This window comes from Rhinolophus sinicus, linkage group LG16 (assembly GCF_036562045.2).
Source record: "Rhinolophus sinicus isolate RSC01 linkage group LG16, ASM3656204v1, whole genome shotgun sequence".
Lineage (NCBI taxonomy): Eukaryota > Metazoa > Chordata > Mammalia > Chiroptera > Rhinolophidae > Rhinolophus > Rhinolophus sinicus.
In genome coordinates, this window is record NC_133765.1 from 3,832,662 (window position 1) to 3,834,104 (window position 1,443).

Genomic DNA, 1,443 nt, shown 5'->3' on the forward strand with positions numbered 1-1,443 from the left:
ATTTTAAGATAATGTAAAAATACTCCAGGCAAAGATTGAGGGTATAGCTTTTTTACATTGCCTTTCTAAATCAGGGAAGAAACACAGGTTATATACATGCGGATGGAATATCCTTATAAAATAAATGTCTCAATTGAGAGAATAGTTAAACATGATAGTTCATGATAGTGAACAGTTAAGAAAAAATATTTCTATTAGTGACTTAAGTGCAATCCTTTCTGGTAGTAATTTTAATTAAGACAATTCTATATTTATTGATGTGAAAAATTGTTTAGGAAATAGGAAACTTAAGGTATAGAATAATAACTACAATATTATTTCATTTGTGTAAATTTGTGTATGTGTGGGCATATATATGTGTGTGTTTGATGGAAAGATGTCCCCCAAATAATTAACAGTGGTTATTCCTGGGTACTGAGATTTATAAGGGATTAAAAATAGTTTTATTGTATTTTTTTAACCTATTAATCATTAACACCTAATAATAACATTATGTAGTCTTGAAAGAAAAATACAATAATCCTTTTGAATGAATCTTCTAGTTATTTTTCTCACCTAACTGGAATCTACCAAGCCTACTAGATAAAGCTAGGTGAAAGGGAAGGAAGTTTAATGAACTCTCAACGCACTCTCAAAGTAAAAATGATAAAAAAATAATAATACTTCCAAGAGAGTATATAAAATAGGAATCAGAGAATAAGAGGACAACAGCACATCAAGATCTAAAATTTTAGAAAACCAAGAAATAACTTTTACATGAAAATGCTGAAAATTATAAATCTTTATATTTTCTGTTTTTAGATTTTTTTGTGTGCTACATTTTGGGTGATTTTAAGAGTTAGAGTTTCTGGTTCATTAATTTATTCTCTTTAGTCTGCTATTCTGTTACATATCATATTGCATGTTAAAATTCAATATTATTTTTATAAGATTTCTATTGGTTTATTTTCAAACCTTTTCTTGCCCTTGTTTCAGAATTTCCTGTTCGTTTCATAATAATAGTATTTCTTTTATTATTTCTTTAATTGCCTCTTTCATACTTATGTTTTAAATTCTTTAAATGCCCTAGTATTTTTATTTCCTAAGGTACAAGTTCTTCAGATTTTTGAGTTTCTAGTATGTCTTTTCAAAATGTTTGTTTCCTTGGGCCGGCCCGGTGGCTCAGGCGGTTAGAGCTCCGTGCTCCTAACGCTGAAGGCTGTGGGTTCGATTCCCACATGGGCCAGTGGGCTCTCAACCACAAGGTTGCCAGTTCAATTCCTCGACTCCGGCAAGGGATGGTGGGCAGCGCCCCCTGCAACTAGCGACGGCAACTGAACCTGAGCTGAGCTGCGCCCTTCACAACTAAGACTGAATGGACAACAACTTGAAGCTGAACGACACCCTCCACAACTAAGATTGAAAAAAAAAAAAAATGTTTGTTTCCTGGAAACATTTGATGAA

General features: G+C 32.4%; 1 non-coding gene across 1 annotated transcript; it reads left to right on the forward strand.

The window, feature by feature from the left end:
- The first annotated feature begins 1,150 nt into the window (after positions 1–1,150).
- Positions 1,151–1,225, forward strand: TRNAR-CCU (transfer RNA arginine (anticodon CCU)). The gene has a single exon. It is a non-coding gene; the product is annotated as a tRNA-Arg (tRNA).
- The last annotated feature ends 218 nt before the right edge of the window (positions 1,226–1,443 follow it).